This window comes from Bubalus bubalis, chromosome 6 (assembly GCF_019923935.1).
Source record: "Bubalus bubalis isolate 160015118507 breed Murrah chromosome 6, NDDB_SH_1, whole genome shotgun sequence".
Classification (NCBI taxonomy): domain Eukaryota; kingdom Metazoa; phylum Chordata; class Mammalia; order Artiodactyla; family Bovidae; genus Bubalus; species Bubalus bubalis.
In genome coordinates, this window is record NC_059162.1 from 5,739,661 (window position 1) to 5,760,289 (window position 20,629).

The window sequence follows — 20,629 nt, forward strand, 5'->3', positions numbered from 1 at the left end:
ATAATACAAAAGCATTAGAAAACATTGTGTGTGTTGTCGTTTTTCAGTCACTGAGTCATGTCCAACTCTTTGCGACGCTATGGACTGCAACATCCAGGTTTCCCTGTCCTTCACCATCTCCCATTGTGTCAGTGATGCCGTCCAATCATCTCATCCTGTTGTCATCTTCTCCTGCCTTCAATCTTTTCCAGCATCGGTGTATTTCCCAATGATTAAAGATTTACTGAGCATGGCCCTACCCATCAGAGCAAGACCTAGTTTTCCCTGCAGCTAATCCCTCCCATCAGGAAGCTTGCACAAGCCTCTTGTCCTCATCTATCAGAGGACAGACAGAAGAGCATTGTGTGTGTGTATGTGTACTATGTATGATGATAAAAAGAACAAGGAGCAAGTGCATCAAAAGATAGGAAGACCAAACCTTTTCGAAGAAAATTATAAAGTATTATCGAACTACTTTAAATAAATCATAAGCAAATGGAAAGATACATCTTACCAATCATGAATGTCAATTGTTTCTGAAATTATTTATTACATTCAATTCAGTTCCAAATAAAATTGTATACTTTTTTTTCAAACTGATTCTAACATTTATATCTAATAGCAAAAAATGAAGAACAGTCAATACATGAATTCTGAAGAAGGAAAAGATAATAAATCTTGCTATAAGCAAGAATTATAGTAAAGTCTAGTAAAGACAATATAGTTTGGGGATAGTGCAAGATAAATGGACAAATACAATCAAATGGAGATCTCACAAACTTAGAAACTTAATACATGATAGAAAAATCAGTGAATAAAGTAAACTCTAATGATGTATGTGGAGATCATTAGTTATCCATATGGAAAAAAATGGAATATTTCCTGCTATTTGCAAATATCATTTACAACTACATTTATGACATAAATGTAAAAGATGAAATATTTAACTTTTAGAACAAAATATAAGGAAAGTCTTTTGTGATTTCAAGATAGAAAAACATTTCTTAACCTAGACTCAAAAGCAAAAATCATAAAGAAAGAAATTGATAGATTCAACTATATTAAAATTAGAAATTGCTTTTAACAAAAGACACTATAAAGAAACTTCTAAGAGGCGAGCCACAAGCTAGGGAAAAAAATACTTGCAGCACATATAATAATAAAGTATTTGTGTTCAGATAAAAGAGAAAACCTCTGGATTTCAAAAAGAAAAAGACAAAATCTCAATAGGAAAATTTGCAAAAGTCATGAACGTGAATTTTCCAGAAAAGAAAACTCCAATGCTCAATAAACATAAGAAAATTCACTAACTTTATTATTAATCAATGAACTGTAATATAAAATCCCAGTGAGATACAAGTATACAATCAACACATTAGCAAAAATTGAAATGCTGGACAATAAAAAAGTTGTCAAGAATGCACGATGAAAAGTTTTATATTCTGCTAATTGGAGCATAAATGAATCCAATTACTCTGGAAAATAATTTGGTAATAAACACCTTGGAAAGTTGAAGATGCATAGACCTTACCACCCATCAATTCTACTCCAAGAGTTATATAAGGATGCTCAGAAAAGCAATGCTTTCAATGGAAAAAAATACAAAAACAAAAATGGAGAAGAACACAAATGCCCAACAGTAAAAAATTGTGTTATATGAAAAGTAGGGAATACTACTTATATACATGGATATAGCTCCATGTAAAAATTTAGAAGAATTTCAAAAATATGGGATTGAGAAAAACATTAAAAAATCTCAAAACATATGTGGCATAATTTCACTTATATGAAGTAAATAATATACTGCGTAGGGAGACATATATGTGTGAAAGCAACAACACAAACAATTAAGACCAAACCTAGTGTATGGTGAACCCAAGCAGGGAGAGAGGGATTTTGATCTGTGAAGGGCACACAGGATGTCGAAAGGTACTGGTATTGTTCTCTTCTGTATGCAGTCTGGTGTGTACACATGAGTTCATTTCAATATTTTTCTCTAAATTCTAAATATATGTTGTATAGATTCTTCTCCGTGGATGATGTATTTTATAATAAAAAATTTTAATATCATGGAAATCCCATGTTGAAAATATTTTAGAAGTCTCAAAAGAAAAGCCCTGTGGATTGCATATCAAGGCATAGTAATTCAGTGTAAGGAATAAACTCAAAGGTGATATGAAGAAAATACAACTTATACAAAAGAACCCTGTTACACAGCCTGGGCAACCAGGCACAGAAGTGAAATGCAATTTTAGACTAGCTTAAATCTTGGAATAAGAAAACAAAGAAAAAAAATATTGGTTTCAGAGAGGAAATGCAAATTTACATTTGAATGAGAATTTTGGGGGCAATGAAACCACAAGATGAAAATGTTCATGAATCTGTCTGCAGATGCTGGCAACAGAACTGTGACCTCCCCCACAGACCTCTAGCAGGGCATCCAGCTCTTGCCCTAGCATTAGAACCCTGGGACTCCTGGGCTGGGAGATGGGAATAGTTGGCAACTAAAAGTCCAGAAGAGTGGGTTAACCCACAGCTGGTGGAAATCAACCAAAGGACTAGGAAGACAAAGAACGTGTGGAGGAGGTGCCGACAGAAGCAAGAGAGGAAAAGAGCTGACCAAATTAAATCAGACATCCTATGAATTAAGCTTTATTAAAATGGTGCCTTGGTTCTGATTCTTTTAATACTAATGTATTGGTTTAATCGACTCTTACAGCTGAGAAGAGCTCAGGGTACAGGAAGGCAGAATGTTCCTGTGTTAGGGACAGAGAATACTATGAGGCTTCCCTATTCTCTTCTTCCTCCTTCCCGCAGTCCCTCATCCTTCAAGACAGCCTGGCATGTTTGTTTCCATGGAGCCCCTGAAACCAAGCATCCTGAAAAGCTAAGATCTGTGTCAATGGCTCTAGTGATGAAGTATAACTCACACTGATTCAGCTTTTAGGCTTGACCATTAAGAAAACATTTCTTACTGTCAAATGCAAAAGACTAAAACATATTTTGCTAAAGAGTGTAGTTTACCACTAAAAGCTAAGTGGGCCACATTTCAGAAAGATCTGTAAAGTTTAAGAGGAATTAAAGGAGGAATATATCAATGTTTATGGAAGATTAATGAAAGACTGCAAAATGTAAAATGCAATGTCCTTAAATTAGTCTGGGAAAAGAGAAATGAACAAAATGTTGAGGAAACGGATAAAATTCAGAAAGAAACCTCTTAGACTGAACATCAGAATGACAGACAAGGAGAAATTGACTATGATAAGGGGCTTTCCCAAGGAAAGGGAAGAAGTGGCCCAGAGGAGACAGATCGTTCTGGGGGTCCACTGTCAGGGCCAGGTGAATGAAATGATCTGTTTTGTACTGTATCTTCCATCTTTAATGTCTCATCTCTGTCTGACCAAAACAACTATCTATCTTACAGCAGGACATTTTCATCAAAGATGTGTCATTCCTAGGGTGGGCAAATTGACCTTAGGATAAAATGAAAATTCCAAATTTACTCAAACAGTCAAACAGGAGCTCTGTTCCCCAGAGGCCCTTCTTAATGCACCCCGATCAATTCCTGAGTATTTTCTAGAGGAGGTTGAATGGAGTGGGGGAGCAGAGAAGCAGGGTAGAGGATAAATTGTTTTGCTTTAAACAAAGATAAATAACATCTTGAATTTTGATATAACTATATTTATATATATATATGATATATATATATAAATGGGCTTAGAAGTTTAAAATCTCTAGTAAATCAGAGTAGACTATGAAGAAAACAAATTTATATAAGCTCTCCAATTTCTATCTTTTTTTTTTCCCCAAATGTAAAGGAGTAAAACTTCTTGGGGATCTTGAAGAGCAAATGACAAATGGTAAGTGAAAATGCTTTGTTAGTGCAAATAGAATTTTCATAGTAAAGAACATCTTTGGAGTTCAGACAATGCACACTTCATAATAATTTACACCCTAAACCTCTTTTCTTAAACATCAGTGAGGTAATCAGGTTCCCAAATGACCCAAATAACCCCACCACACTAAGAGTGAGTGCTTTCTGTATGTTACACAATATCCTAAGCATTAATTCCTCAGATGCAAAAACCTCATGGAATAGGCACAATCTCTATCTTCATTTTCCAGAGGAAACACATAAGCTCAAAGAGATTTGCTAATTTGTTTAAGGTCAAGTAGTGAACATAAAGGTGAGGGGGGTCCTGCCCAGTCCTGCCACTTAATAACTTTGTGATTTGGGGAAAGTTCCTGGTCAAAATATAATGGTACCCTCCCCTTGGGATTATTGGAGAAGGAGATTACATGAGATAAAAGTAATAGAGAATCTGGCACTAAGTAAGTAGGTGAAAAAGTTCATTTTAATGTTCATTAGTTGTAGAAAACACTGGTCTCTAGAATTTGGCTAGCATCAGTATTATCTATGGGTGTTATAGAAAAAAAAAAAATTAAAAAGCCTTGAGCTCCACTCCAACTTTGTCCTACTAAGTCATAATCTCCAGGAGTGGGCCCATGAACTGGTTTTTGAAAAAGCTTCCTCTCAAGGGATTCTGTTGTAGTAGCTGAGTCTGGTATTTAGAAACTTATTATTGGTATTTGGGTTAAAGAAGGTCAGTGAAAGGTCGACCATGAAGCTAGCTATGGTGGTTGGAATGTGCTTCCTGGGGACATAGGTAAAATCTGCCTCTTGAAGGCACATAAAATGTAGACATGTTGAACTGAGTCAACACATATCGCCCAGGAACTGGCCACCTGATTATGAGCCGTGGCTACTTTCACGAGATTGGCGCCCCCTCTGAATGTCCTGGGCAATGCTCAGGAAATAAACATCTAATCCACACTGCTGCATCTCCCATGCATACTGCAGTGGGTTAGGATTTCTTGGGCTCAGAAAGCTATCAAGGGGAGGAGGTGCTGTTACCCAATTCAAAGTGTTCATGGTCCTAAAAGCCCATCTCATCTTAAAACTAAGGTCAGGGCAAGGTGCAAATTCTCTGCTGGCCTCAGTGCCCCAGCTAGAAAATGAGAGGGGTCAAATCAAATAATGCTGTGACTTCAACATTCCATGAGTTTAAGACTTACAATTATTACTTAGACTTTCCAAGTGAGTGTACATGTTAAGAGGGGTTGGGGGAGGCACAGAGAGTGTGGATTTCTGTCTGGAACTAATCTCCATGAAGCACCAGGAATGTAAGGAAGTATGGATTCCATTTGTCCAAAAGAGTTCCCTTTTCCCCTTCCCTGTGGTTGCAGGTCCTCCTGCCTGCTAAAAAGAACCACGGACCCAAATAAAGTTACTTATGCTAAGCCCCAGGGCTTCCCTAGTGGCTTAGATGGTAAAGAATCTGCTTGCAATGCAGGAGATCTGGGTTCGATCCCTGGGTCGGGAAGATCCCCTGGAGAAGGGCATGGCAACCTACTCCAGTATTCTTGCCTGGAGAATCCCATAGACAGAGGAGCCTGGCGGGCTACTGTTCATAGGGTTGCACAGAGTTAAACACAACTGAAGTGACTTAGCACACATGCAGGCATGTTAAGCCCCAGGACAGTTTGCTTCTCTCAGAGACAGAATCCTAATCCAGTCAATCAGGAGTTGCTGATTAGCACACACACAAACTGCCTGATACACACCTGTCACACCCTAAAGCAGAGATCTGAATCTTTTTGGCACCAGGGACCAGTTCCGTGGAAGACAATTTTTCCACAGACCAGTGGTAGGGGGATGGTTTTGGGATGATTCAAGCAAAATAAATTAATTGTGAACTTTATTTCTATTATTATTATTGCATCAGCTCCACCTCAGATCATCAGGCATTAGATCCTGGAGGTTGGTGACCCCTGCTATAAAGAAAAGTAAACTTGCAATCAGTTCAGTTCAGTCGCTCAGTCATGTCCGACTCTTTGTGACCCCATGAATCGCAGCACTCCAGGCCTCCCTGTCCATCACCAACTCCTGGAGTTCACCCAGACTCACGTCCATCGAGTCAGTGATGCCATCCAGCCATCTCATCCTCTGTCATCCCCTTCTCCTCCTGCCCCCAAACCCTCCCAGAATCAGTCTTTTCCAATGAGTCAACTCTTCACATGAGGTGGCCAAAGTACTGGAGTTTCAGCTTTAGCATCATTCCTTTCAAAGAAATCCCAGGACTGGTCTCCTTCAGAATGGACTGGTTGGATCTCCTTGCAGTCCAAGGGACTCTCAAGAGTCTTCTCCAACACCACAGTTCAAAAGCATCAATTCTTTGGCACTCAGCCTTCTTCACAGTCCAACTCTCACATCCATGCATGACTACAGGAAAAACCATAGCCTTGACTAGACGGACCTTTGTTGGCAAAGTAATATCTCTGCTTTTGAATATGCTATCTAGGTTGGTCATAACTTTCCTTCCAAGGAGTAAGCGTCTTTTAATTTCATGGCTGCAGTCACCATCTGCAGTGATTTTGGAGCCCAAGAAAATAAAATCTGACACTGTTTCCACTGTTTCCCCATCTATTTCCCATGAAGTGATGGGACCGGATGCCATGATCTTCGTTTTCTGAATGTTGAGCTTTAAGCCAACTTTTTCACTCTCCACCTGCACTTTCATCAAGAGGCTTTTTAGTTCCTCTTCACTTTCTGCCATAAGGGTGGTGTCATATGCATATCTGAGGTTATAGATATTTCTCCTGGCAATCTTGATTCCAGCTTGTGTTTCTTCCAGTCCAGCATTACCTACCTGCTTTCTTGCCTAGGAGACTTGCCTAGGATAACTCCCTGTTTCTCTTACCTTCTGCCTATAAAAGTCTTTTATTTTAAGTATGAGGATCTAATGTATAATATGGTGAATACAGCTGACAACACTGTATTTTTTTAACTAATTAATTTATTTTAATTGGAGGCTAATTACTTTACAATATTGTAGTGGTTTTTGCCATACATTCACATGAATCAGCCATGGGTGTACATGTGTTCCCCATCCAGAAGCCCCCTCCCACCTCCCTCCCCATCCCATCCCCCAGAGTCATCCCAGTGCACCAGCCCTGAGCACCCTGTCTCATGCATTGAACCTGGACTGGCGATCTGTTTCACATATGATAATATATACGTTTCAGCACTACCCTCTCAAATCATCCCACCCTCACCTTCTCCCACAGAGTCCAAAAGACTGTTCTTTACATCTGTGTCTCTTTTTGCTGTCTCACATATAGGGTCATCGTTACCATCTTTCTAAATTCCATATATATGCAGACAACACTGTATTGTATAATTAAAAGTTGCTAAGAGAGTAGAACTTGTGTTCTCACCAAAATAAAATGGTAAATATGTGTGTATCTATCTATCTATCTATGATAGTCAGAATTTTAATCCATTGGTCTGAAAGCTAAAATTCTTAATATGTCCACCCATAGACTTCACATTATGTTTTTATTCTTTAGTCACTAAGTCATGTTCAACTCTTTTTGCAAACCCATGGACTGCAGTCCACCAGGCTATCAGTTCAGTTCAGTTCAGTCGCTCAGTCATGTCTGACTCTTTGCCACCCGATGAACTGCAGCATGCCAGACCTCCCTGTCCATCACCAGCTCCCAGAGTTCATTCAAACTCATGTGCATCGAGATAAGAAAGCCTTCCTCAGTGATGAATGCAAAGAAATAGAGGAAAACAACAGAATGGGAAAGACTAGAGATCTCTTCAAGAAAATTAGAGCTACCAAGGGAAGATTTCATGCAAAGATGGGCTCGATAAAGGACAGAAATGGTATGAACCTCACAGAAGCAGAAGATATTAAGAAGAGGTGGCAAGACTACACAGAAGAACTGTACAAGAAAGATCTTCTTGACCAAGATAATCACAATGGTGTGATCTCTCACCTAGAGCCAGACATCCTGGAATGTGAAGTCAAGTGGGCCTTAGAAAGCATCACTATGAACAAAGCTAGTGGAGGTGATGGAATTTCAGCTGAGCTATTTCAAATCCTGAAAGATGATGCTGTGAAAGTGCTGTACTCAAAATGCCAGCAAATTTGGAAAATTCAGCAGTGGCCTCAGGACTGGAAAAGTTCAGTTTTCATTCCAATCGCAAAGAAAGGCAATGCCAAAGAATGCTTAAACTACCGCATCAGGCTATGAAATCTAATAAATTCTAATATGTTAACTCACCAAAAAAAGTCTTTCATTTTGTACAGCTTCTTGGAGCTCCTGTTTGTCTGCTAGACTGGATGCTGTCCAAGTGAATTCAGTCTTTGCCCAAATAAATTCTTATAATGTTTAACATTCCTAAAATTACCTTTCAATACTTCCCATCCTGACTCTTTCTTCCTTGGTGCCCCTGAATATCAATCAGCAAGGCCCCCCTGAGCATTTCATCCCCACCCTCCCACTACACATTTTGCCTGCTGTATATTTATCCTGTTTAGAGTTGTATACTGTTGTGCTTGAAATCTGACTCTCTCTTTTGTTTGCTAAATCAGCAGTACTTCCCCTGCTCCATACATCTATGCTGGCAGTAAATTGGGACTTTGTCTTCTAGAGTCCTTTGGAGCTACTGAGTTTTGGAAATCCATTGATTCCACATTTGCATTTGCATGTTAGTGAACATTCAAGCATCTCATCTACATAAGCAAAAAAGAACATCTGTTTTCTTTTCCTAAATAGTATTGATCTTAGATTTTTCAGGAACTTTATCGCTGAGTGCTCCTTGATATCTAATCCCAGCATGTATTATAGAGCCACCTCCTGGCCAAAAGGAAGGAAGGAAGGGAAGAAGGGAGGGCAGACAGAAGGGAGGATAGGTTTGGTGAAGTAAGAGAAGGGGCACCTGTGGGAAGACAAGATTGTTCCTAGCGCTTGTGCAGCCCTAAACATGAACTGAGACTTCAAGGCAGTTGCTGACTCTTTCCTCTGAGTCTCTGGAGCTGTTTTTAATAGGAGTGCACATCATGAAAGAAAGAAAGTGAAGTTGCTTAGTCGTGTCTGACTCTTTGCGACCCCATGGACTGTAGCCTACCAGGATTCTCAGTCCATGGGATTTTCCAGGCAACAGTACTGGAGTGGACCATTTCCTTCTCCAGGGGATCTTCTCTACCCAGGGATCGAACTCTGCTCTCCCACATTGTAGGCAGACGATTTACCCTCTGAGCCACCAGGGAAGCCCATCATGAGCTCGGGTGAAAAAGGCCTGTTAGAGCATACAATTTGGTCCTTAGAGATAAAACAACTCAGGGAAGTATGAGTGACTCTCTTGCCAAAGGTCAAAGAGATTAGATTTCTTTTTAGCCTCACAACCAGAAACCATCACCTGCTGCACTTGTAGAACCAAAATAAATCTTTTCATTCCTTTGTCCATTCATATTAACACATAACTAGCCTTCTTGACCATGGTTCCCAGATGGCACCAGTGGTAAAGAATTTGCCTGCCAATGGGGAAGATGCAAGAGATGAGGGTTCAATCCCTGGGTCGGGAAGATCTCCTGGAGTAGGAAATGGCAACCCACTCCAATATTCTTGCTTGAAAAATTTCATGGACAGAGGAGCTTGGTGGGCTACAGTCCCTGAGTTTACTAAGAGTCAGACATGACTGAGCACACACATAAGCCTGCCTGATGCAGAATTGTAAATAAGAGATGTTTCAAGAAGGGGGGATCCCTTCCAAGGCCTTAAAGGAAGCTCTTGTCTAACACTCAGAAATGAATTGTCTGAGGAGATACACATGCTGACAAAGCAAGAGACTTTATTGGAAAGAGGCACCCAGGCAGGGAGCAGGAGGGTAAGGGAACCTAGGAGAACTGCTCTGCCATATGGCTTGCAGTCTCAGGTTTTGTGGTGACGGGATTTGCTTCTGGGTCATCTTTGACCAATTATTCTGACTCAGGGTCCTGATGACGCACACATTGCTCAGCTAAGATGGACACCAACAAGGATTCTGGAAGGTGGTAGGACACGTGTCATCTCCTTTTGACTTTTCTCAAATTCTTCTGGTTGGTGGTGGCAAGTTAGTTCTGTGTTCCTTACCGGGACCTCCTGTCATAAAATAACTCACACGAATAATTACTATGGTGCCTGGCCAGAGTGGGCAATTTCAGTCAGTGCATTTCCCCTAACAAAGAGACAATTATGTGCTTAGAAAACCTGGAGAGAGATATAACCATTTGTGAAAGAACATGGGTATATAGAATGCACCAGACTAGAACTCTGAATGGTGTGCTCCCCAGGCCCGGCTCTGTTGCTCCAAAGATGTGAGAGCTTGGAGCCATACTTCCTCTTCTGGACCTTAGTTTTCTCACACTGATACTGAGTTATAAAACTTCTGAGGCCCCCTCCATGTGTTTAATACTGAGTCTCAGAGTAGTTAGTCCTCTTTCCCCATATGTGTTCATCTCATCCTGCACGTGCACACGCACGCACGCACACACACACACACACACACACACACACACACACTCCTCAACAGTGCCCAGTGGTGACAAAATCTTTCCCTTCATCAACCCAGGGCCTATGCAGCCAAGATATTTCAGGCCTCAGTATCTGTATTCTTCCAGGTCAAAGTGAAGGTAAGAACTTTTCACCAAACAAACAAATTCTTGTAATGGGATAAAAATTAACTTCCTAGATCATATCAGGTTAAGTCCTTCACTGTTTGAGAATGCTTTTGACAACTTAAGTTAAATATTATTTTTTCCAGCAATGGAGACTCATGCTAGAAATACTTTTAAGGTGGCAGAGGTGCTGCAAGATACCTGGGACCACTTACTTGCAAAATTGGACCTAAATGAGATCTCGTAGTTTCTATTATTTACAGGTGAAGGGACTGCGGAGCCAGCATGACAGCACCAGTGAGAGGCACATTCGGGACTGGAGGCCCTGTCTTCTAACGTCTGGGTTGGTATCCTGCCCACTGTAGTGTTCACTCCATACCTTTTCCCTTTAGGAGTCTCCTGACACGGTGGTCAGCTGGGTTCTGAGACCACTGACCTGAGTTGGAAGTATGTGTCAGTCCTTGAGTGATGACTCACCTCAGCAGGAGCAAAGCACAGGCATAGCACAAAAGGGACACAGGTAGCAGCCTAGAAAACCAAGGCGTCTTAGAAGTAAAGGGTTCAGGATGGGGAACACATGTATACCTGTGGCAGATTCATTTTGATATTTGGCAAAACTAATACAATTATGTAAAATTTAAAAATAAAATAAAATTTAAAAAATAAAAATAAAAAAAAGAAGTAAACTTTGAACTTTAACAATAAGAAAAATGTCCTGCTGCTGATGCTGCTAAGTCGCTTCAGTCGTGTCCGACCCTGTGCGACCCCATAGACAGCAGCCCACCAGGCTCCCCGGTCCCTGAGATTCTCCAGTCAAGAACACTGAAGTGGGTTGCCATTTCCTTCTCCAATGCATGAAAGTGAAAAGTGAAGTCGCTCAGTCGTGTCTGACTCTTAGCAACCCCATGGACTGCAGCCTACCAGGCTTCTCCATCCATGGGGTTTTCCAGGCAAGAATACTGGAGTGGGGTGCCATTGCCTTCTCCGAAGAAAAATGTCCTATTAATGTTTAAATTCCTTCTCTTTTGGTCTCAGTCACAACACCTGCCACAGAGCAGGTTCAAGGCTTATAAGCTGATGGAGTGACAATGGAATGGAAGCAAGTGTGTGACACTGTAACTACTTGCTATCTGTCAACCTTAAACTTTTTGCCTTTTTAAACCTGTGGCGGATTCATTTTGATATTTGGCAAAACTAATACAATTTTGAAAAGCTTAAAAAAAAAATAAAATTTAAAAAAAACAAAAACAACAACAAAAAATACATCTAACAAAAAACAATTGAAGTACAGTTGATTTACCATGTGTACAACAAAGTGATTCAGTTATACAAATATGTATATATTCTTTTTCAGATTTTTTCAATTATAGGTTATTGCAAGATATTGAATATAGTTCCCTGTGCTATACAGTGGGTCCTTTTTAAATCCCTTTCATATAGTAGTGTGTAGTAGTGGGTTAGTGGTAAGAACCCAGGTGGCACTAGTGGTAAGAACCCGCCTGCCAATACAGGAGACACAGGAGATGCAGGTTTGATCCCTGGGTCAGGAAGATTCCCTGGAGTAGGAAATAGCAACCCACTCCAGTATTCTTGCCTGGAGAACTTCATGAACAGGGGAACCTGGTGGGCTATGGTCCATAGGGTAGCAAACGGCCAGACACAACTGAAGCAACTTAGTATGCATGCAGGAGAGGTGGTAGATATATAGTAGTAAATATAGTAGCAGATACATAGTAATGTGCATCTGTTAATCCCAAATTCCTAATTTATCTCCCTCCTCCTTTTCTGTTTGGTAACCAGAAGTTTGTTTTCTATGTCTGTGAGCCTGATTCTGTTTGTAATAAGTTCATTTATCTTTGCTATTTATCTTTCTCCATCTGACTTATTTCACTTACTATCATAACCTCTAGATCCATCCATGTTGCTGCAAATGGCATTTCATTTCTATGGCTGAGTAGTATTCTATTGTGTGTGTATATATACACCACATTTTCTTTATCCATTATTCTGTTGATGGAATGTTTGTTTCCATATCTTGGCTGTTTTAAATATTGCTGTGATTATCACTGGGGTGCATATAGCTTTTCAAATCAGAGTTTTCTCCAGATATGTGCCTATGAGTACTTTCCTGGTGGCTCAGATGGTAAAGAGTCTGTCTGCAGTGTGGGAGACCCGGGTTCAATCCCTGGGTTGGGAAGATCCCCTGGAGAAGGAAATGGTAATCTGCTCCAGTCTTCTTGCCTGGAAAATCCCATGGACGGAGGAGCCTGGCAGGTTACAGCCCATGGGGTCACAAAGAGTCAGACACAACTGAGCAACTTCACTTTCTTTCTTTATGCCCAGGAGTGTGGTTGCTGGATCATGTGGTAGCTGTATTTTAGTTTTTTGAGGAACCAGCATTCTGTTCGCCATAGTGGCTGTACCAATTTACATTCCCACCAACAGTGTAAGAGGGTTTCCTTTTTTCCAGTATTTCTTATTTCTAGATATTTTATTGATAGACTTTCTGACTAGTGCTAAGTGGTATCTCATCATGGTTTTGATCTGCATTTATCTAATAATTAATAATAGCAATGTTGAGCATCTTTTCATGTGTCTATTGGACATCTGTATGTCTTCTTTGAAGAAAAGTCTATTTAGTAAGGGTTTACTTCTACCCATTTTTTGACTGAATTTTTTTTATATTGAGTTGTATAAACTGCTTGTGTATTTTGGAAAGTAATCTATTGTTGGTCACATTATTTGCACATATTTTCTCCCATTCCATAAGTTGCATTTTAATTTTGTTTATGGTTTTCCTTACTGTGCAAAAGCTTTTAAGTGCAATTAGGTCTCATTTATTTATTTTTTCTTTTGTTTCCATTACTCTAGGAGACAGATTCAAAAAAAAATATTGCTGTGATTTATGTCAAAAAATCTTTTGCCTATGTTTACCTCTAGGAACTTTATAGTATCCACTCTCACATTTAGGTCTTTAATACATTTTGAACTTATTTTTTTATGGTGTTAGAGAATGTCCTAATTTCATTCTTTTACATGTAGCTGTCCAGTTTTCATTGGAGAAGGCAATGGCACCCCACTCCAGTACTCTTGCCTAGAAAATCCCATGGATGGAGGAGCCTGGTAGGCTGCAGTCCATGGGGTTGCTAAGAGTCAGATACAACTGAGCGACTTCACTTTTCACTTTCATGCATTGGAGAAGGAAATGGCAACCCACTCCAGTGTTCTTGCCTGGAGAATCCCAGGGATGGGGGAGCCTGGTGGGCTGCCATCTATGGGGCCGCACAGAGTCAGACACGACTGAAGCGACTTAGCAGCAGCAGCAGCAGTCCAGTTTTCATAGCACCATTTATTGAAGAGACTGTTTTTTTCTCATTGTATAGTCTTTCCTCCTTTAGATTAATTGACCTCCATAGATTAATTGACCACAGATGCATAGGTTTATTTCTCAGCTTACTATTCTGTTCTATTGATCTATGTGTCTGTTTTGTGACAATACCATACTGTTTTGATGATGACTGTAAGTTTGTAATAAAGTCTGAAAACAGGGAGCCTAATTCCTCCAGCTTCATTCTTCTTTCTCAAGATTATTTTGGTTATTCACTATATTTTGTGTTTCTATACAAATTTTAATATTATTCATTCTAGTTCTGTGAAAAATACCACTGGTAATTTGATAGGGATTGCAGTAAACCTGCAGAATGCCTTGGGTAGAATATTTGTTTTAACAATATTAATTCTTCCAATCTAAGAATACAGTATTTCTTTCCATCTGCTTGTGTTGCCTTCATTTTCTTTCATCAGCATCTTATAGATTTTAGAGTACAGGCCTTTTGCCTGCTTAAGTAGGTTTATTCCTAGGTAGTTTTTTTGATGCAAGGGTAAATGTGATTGTTTTCGTAATTTCCCTTTCTGATCTCTTTGCCTTTTGCTGCCTCTATCACATTTGCCTGCCACAATCTCAATCTTGCCAAATCTAGTTCTCCACTTATGTTGCACCTATACCAGAGGAAAATACACACACAAACATATATACACAAGGGTACTTTCTTCTTCATTTATGATCATCATCTTGGACATAAAACACTGTTAGACAATTTCGCTAGTTCCCAAGTAAATTCGCTTGTTCTTTTACACACTTACTCAAGTACTCCCCCCATTCCTGAAAATATCCACTTTTGCTTTTCTACCATCAGTTTCTTCCTCTCTGCTGGATTACAATCATCAGGATACAAGCCTTAACATCATGCTTTAATATCATCTATCTGAGGTGATATTAAAAACAAAGAAAAGAAAAGAAAAACAAAGTCTCCTTGAACTTGACTTGCTTAGCAGCTTTCATCTCATTTTTTCCCCCTATTTACAACAGAATACCTCAAAAGAGTTGTATATACACACTGACTCTTTTCCCTCACATTCTACCCTCTCCTCAACCACTCCCATTGGGCTTTTGTCCCTGTCTCAGAGCCCTCAACAGGACTCCTTAATGTCACCAATAACTTCCATCTTACCAGAACCTGAGTCATTTTGCCATGCACATCTCATTCAAATTCTCCCCAACATTTGACTCAATTGATCGCATCCTCCTTGTGATGGTTTCTTCTCTAAGCTTCCAAGGAAATTGCGTTTATCCAGTTTTCTCTTTATCTTCTCCTGAATCCCGTAATTGGCATCTCCTTCTCTGAAACATTTTTAAATGTTATTGCACTCCAAGAATCTGAAGGATTTGTCCTTGGCCTTCAACATTTTCTCCTTAGGTGATCTTTCTGAATGCTATGGATAAAATCTCTCTCTCTCTCTTTCTCTTTCCGTATAGATAGATAGATAGATAGATAGAATTTAGGATTCCCAAAACCATATCTCCAGCCTGGACCTCTGTGTTAAGTTTGTAAATCCAAATGCGTACAGCAAGTCCCCAACATACAAATTTTCAAGTAGTGAACTTTCAAAGATGCAAATGTGCATTGATGACAGATAGAATTAGAGGCCCAGAGAAAGGATGAAGAGAGATAAGAGAAAAAAGTAACTGAAGAACTGAAGAGATTCACAATGCAGGAAATGGCAAGAGGATTTTCTTTATTTGATAAGGCACTGCTAGTTTTTGAGGCATAGGACCCAAACTTAGAACAGTACATGAAGAATTTAGCAGCCATTCAGAATGCAATCCAGTGTTATGCGTCATTTATGATGAGAAAAAAGAGCTGCTACCAGGCATCACTGGATCATTTTTTCAGGAGGGTAGACGGAATTGAATCCAGCAAGGAGCTAAAACCTGTGCCATCAATGTCAGGCATGAGTGAAATTGCAACGGGCCTTCTGTCTCTTCAGTCAGTCGGTCAGTTGAGTCATTCAGTCGTGTCTGATTCTTTTCCACCCCATGGACTGCAGCACACCAGGCCTCCCTGTCCATTACCAACTCCTGGAGTTTATACAAACTCATGCCCATTAAGTCGGTGATACCATCCAACCATCTTATCTTCTGTCATCCCCTTCTCCTCCCACTTTTAATGTTTCCCAGCATCTTTTCAAATGAGTCAGTTCTTCACATCAGGTAGCCCAAGTATTGGAGTTTCAGCTTCAGCATCAGTCCTTCCAATGAATATTCAGGACTGATCTCCTTTAGGATGGACTGGTTGAATCTCCTTGCAGTCCAAGGGACTCTCAAGAGTCTTCTCCAACACCACAGTTTGAAAGCATCAATTCTTCAGTGCTCAGCTTTCTTTATAGTCCAACTCTCACATCCATACATGACTACTGGAAAAACCATAGCCTTGACTAGACGGACCTTTGTTGACAAAGTAATGTCCCTGCTTTTTAATATGCTTTCTATGTTGGTCATAACTTTTTTTTCAAGAAGTAAGCATCTTTTAATTTCATGGCCGCAGTCACCATCTGCAGTGACTTTGAAATCCAAAAAAATAAAGTCTGCCCCTGTTTCCACTGTTTCTCCATCTATTTGCCATCCATCAAAGATGCCATGATCTTTGCTTTCTGAATGTTGAGCTTTAAGCCAACTTTTTCACTATCCTCTTTCACTTTCACCAAGAGGCTTTTTAGTTCCTCTTCACTTTCTGCCATAAGGGTGGTGTCATCTGCATATCTGAGGTTATTGATATTTCTCACAGCAAGCTTCCTCCAGCCCAGCATCTCTCATGATGTACTCATATAAGTTAAATAAGCAGGGTGATAATATACAGCCCTGACATACTCCTTTTCATATTTGGAACCAGTCTGTTGTTCCATGTGCAGTTCTAACTGTTGCTTCCTGACCTGCATACAGGTTTCTCAGGAGGAAGGTCTGGTGATCTGGTATTCCCATCTCTTTCATAATTTTTCACAGAATTTTCTGTCTCCTATTGCTGACAATTCTTCAGCTCTACTATCTCCCACCTTCTCTCCCTCCTACAGTCAGTAACTCTTCTTGCCTGTTACTCCTTGTCAGCCCCTGTATGCCAATTGTTGTACTATACTATTGTACCTTTCAAGGTACGGTACTGTAAAATTAATAATATTTTATTTTTTGTGTTTCTTTTTATGTATTATTTGTGTGAAAAGTAATATAAACCTATTACAGTACAGTACTACAGGGTCAGAAACGACTGAAGAGACTTAGCAGCAGCAGCTACATAGCCGATTGTGTCAGTTGGCTAATTAGGCTAACTTTGTTGGATTTATGAACAAATTGGACTTAACAAATGCACTCCCAGAAAGGAATTCATTTGTATGTTGGGAACTTACTGTACTTGGCACCTCCTCTTGGGGAACTGATATCTGAAACATAGCATGGTCAAAACACAGCTCTTGTTTTCCTCTCACTCTCATCTTACTAATCTACAGCTCTTCTAGTCTTCCTTTCTGACAGCATTATCTACTCAGTTAGGCAAAGAACCCAATCATTATCTTTGATTGTTCTTTTTCCTTAATTCTCTATATTAAATTCTTCGAGGTGTCATCTCAAAAATAAATATTTCCAAAATACATCCAAGACCAAGCCACTTCCTATCACTTTCCTTATAACAACTTTATTACAAAGAATGAATGAGTGACTAATGTGATGGAACCTACTGGGGGGGAACAGTGCTAGGGGTAATATTTTTAATTGTTCTGTGATGTAACATCACATGAACATGAAGAGAGAATTTATGAGGTGTGAACTCTGATATCTATATGTATTTTGAAAGAGAAGTCACACTGCTGCCATAATTCGTTGGCACTTTGGCAGACTCTTTGCAACCCCATGGGCTGTAGCCTACCAGTCTCCTACATCCATTGGATTTTCCAGGCAAGAATACTGGAGTGGGTTGCCATTTCCTTCTCCAGGGGATCTTCCTGACCCAGGAATCGAACCCAGGTCTCCTGCATTACACACAGACGCTTTACCCTCTGAACCACCAGGAGGACTCAAATTAAAAATGGAATTTTTACAAAGAAATTTTTCAAAACTTTAGAACCTCATTATAACTATCTCTGTTTCTGGGTCCTACAGAAATCCAACTTCTAACAAGGATGAACTTTCTTTCCTGACTTAGTTAAGATAGCACCATGAGACTTCTGCTTTCAGACAACTTAAAGTTACAGGGACTAAATTTAGCCTTCCCCTAGAAACAGATAAAATAACGTACAAAATAAGTGAAGTAACAATTTTCATATCATTTAATATCAAGCAGGAAAGGACACGGAAACTTCAGAGACAAGAATTGATCTGAAGCAGCTCCTATGAGTATCTCAGTCTGCAGACAAGGAAACTGAGTCTTTTCCAATAATAACAACTAACATTTCTGTGACACTTACTAGGTGCCTAGCACTGCTCTAAGTATTTGATGCATATGTTAGCTCAATAAACCCATAGAACAACTATTTGAGGTAGGTGTATTACTACTGTCTTCATTTTCCAGAAAAGAATTTGAGACAAAAATGTTTTGAACTTTACTCAAGGTTACACAATTATTTTATAATGGAACTGCAGTTGAGTCAAGACAGTCTGCATTCAGAGTTTATGCTCATAACTACCGATCTAAACAACTAATTGGGGCTTCCCTGGTGGCTTGGTGGTAAAGAATCTGCCTACCAATGCAGGAGATGCAAGTTCGATTCCTGGGTCAGGAAGGTCACCTGGAGAAGGAAATGGCAACCCACTCCAGTATTCTTGTGTGGGAAATCCCATGGACAGCAGAACTCATGAGCTACAGTCCCTGAGGTCACAAAAGAGTCAGACATGACTTAGCAAGTAAACAATAAAAACAAGCAATCAATTCAGTAAGATTTCTTTGGATTCAGTAGCACTGAGAAATATTGGAGTGATTGGGGAAGAATTTTCAAGTCTGTAGAAATCTGAAGCATTCAGGATGTGTATTAACAATCAGCTCACAGAGATGAAGGTCATGTGAAGACAGAGGTAGAGACTGAAGGTATATTGCCACAAGCCAATGAATGTCAAGACCTACCAAGAGCTAGAAGAGACAAGGAAGACCTTCTGAGGAATTTTGGCCTTTCTAACACCTTCATTTTGGACTTCTAACCTCCAGAACTTTGAAAGAATAAACTTCTATTTATAGTAATTACCAACTTTGTTGTGGTTGATTATAGCAGCCCTGGGAGACTAGTAAACATTTTGATTTTCAGTTCCTGGAACTAAGTCAGTTTTGACTGAAGGTTTTTCAAGCCATCCATCACTTAGTTCCTCATGCTGTCTGTCACTATGGTTTCCTAGTATTCCAGAGCTATACAGTATCATATAGAATGCATAGTCCAAGGGTTTTCAGAACTTCCTAAGAGAGCCAGAAGAGTAATCCATTCTTGCAAACAAGAACTTTACCAAAGTTGACTTTGGTAATTGGTTTAGGTAGCTCAATGGTTAATTAAGTTCTCACCAGAGACCACAGAGACTACATAACTCCTTGAGTCCCCTTACTCTTCTTCAATGGGGCTGTGCCTTTCTCAAGTCTATGATCTTTGTTTACTGCTTGGCTTCATTGTTTAAGTTTCAACTCAATTGTTTTCAGCATATTCAGTATCTTCCTGACTTCTGGTCAAGACAACATTTTGAATATTATTATTCTAGACAAGTAGGGACTGGATTTACCCTCTCCTTGAAACAGTTAAAATATCATACAAAATATACATAACAAGCTATTTTAAGACATTAGATATGAGACAAGAAAACCTCAGAAATAAGAATCAAATGAAATAAGACCTATGATCTTCCAAGACTGCAGCACAGGAAGAAAGAACCTAGACAAAACTGGCAGTCTGTCTGAGTTGAGAAAATGGAGCTGGAAGTACAATTAGACTAAGGCAATAAGAGTTTTCAGGGAAGAATCTCAAAGAGGAGAGAGCTACATAGTGACAGAACAACTGAAATCTGCAGAGCCCGCAAATCCTTAACTTAGAAAAGATCAGCAATCACTTTTAAGAAAAGTAGCAGAAGCCAGGGAAAGAACCACCTGAAGGATTATCAGGACCAGTTCAGTTCAGGTCAATTGCTCAATCGTGTCCGACTCTTTGAGACCCCATGAATCGCAGCACGCCAGGCCTCCCTGTCCATCACCAACTTCCGGGGTTCACTCAAACTCATGTCCATCGAGTCGGTGATGCCATCCAGCCATCTCATCCTCTGTCGTCCCCTTCTCCTTCTGCCCCAAATCCCTCCCAGCATCAGAGTTTTCTCCAATGAGTCAACTCTTTGCATGAGGTGGCCAAAATATTGGAGTTTCAGCTTCAGCATCAGTCCCTCCAGTGAACACCCAGGACTGATCTTTAGGATGGACTGGCTGGATCTCCTTGCAGTCCAAGGGACTCTCAAGAGTCTTCTCCAACACCACAGTTCAAAAGCATCAATTCTTTGGCGCTCAGCTTTCTTCACAGTCCAACTCTAATATCCATACATGGCCACTGGAAAAACCATAGCCTTGACTAGATGGACCTTTGTTGGCAAAGTAATGTCTCTGCTTTTCAATAGGCTATCTAGATTGGTCATAACTTTTCTTCCAAGGCATAAGCGTCCTTTAATTTCATGGCTGCAATCACCATCTGCAGTGATTTTGGAGCCCAAAAAAATAAAGTCTGACACTGTTTCCACTGTTTCCCCATCTATCCGTCAATTACTTAACCTCAAACAGTCAAGAATATTGCCTGTTATCACC

General features: G+C 39.9%; 1 pseudogene; it reads left to right on the forward strand.

Annotated features, from left to right (window-relative positions):
• The first annotated feature begins 3,213 nt into the window (after positions 1-3,213).
• The window catches only part of LOC112585502, a 93,512-nt pseudogene continuing 76,096 nt past the window's right edge, over positions 3,214-20,629 (forward strand).